This window comes from Falco cherrug, chromosome 13 (genome assembly GCF_023634085.1).
Source record: "Falco cherrug isolate bFalChe1 chromosome 13, bFalChe1.pri, whole genome shotgun sequence".
NCBI lineage: Eukaryota > Metazoa > Chordata > Aves > Falconiformes > Falconidae > Falco > Falco cherrug.
The window spans coordinates 12,763,619-12,763,910 of record NC_073709.1 but is presented as its reverse complement, the minus strand read 5'-3'; positions in this window follow the sequence as shown (position 1 = coordinate 12,763,910).

The following is a 292-nucleotide window of genomic DNA, read 5'->3' as shown; positions in this document are numbered from 1 at the left end:
GGCGGCCCCACGGCCGCAGCGGGCGGGGCGCGGCGTGCGCAGGCGGCGGGAGGCGGCCCGGGGGGCCGGGCGGCGGCGGCGGCCAGGCGAGCTCGGGGGGGCTGGCCCCGGCCTCCCGCGGGGCGGGCAGGGGGGCGGGCAGCCGGGGCCGGCCCCTGGCAGGGCGAGGCGGCAGCCGGGCCTGGCGGTGCCAGCGAGCGCCGCTGCGGGCAGCCTCACGGGGCCCGGGCCTGAGGCGGCTCCCCGGGGCAGGGCCGGGCATGGAGCAGTGCTTGCCGTAACTTCAGGGTAA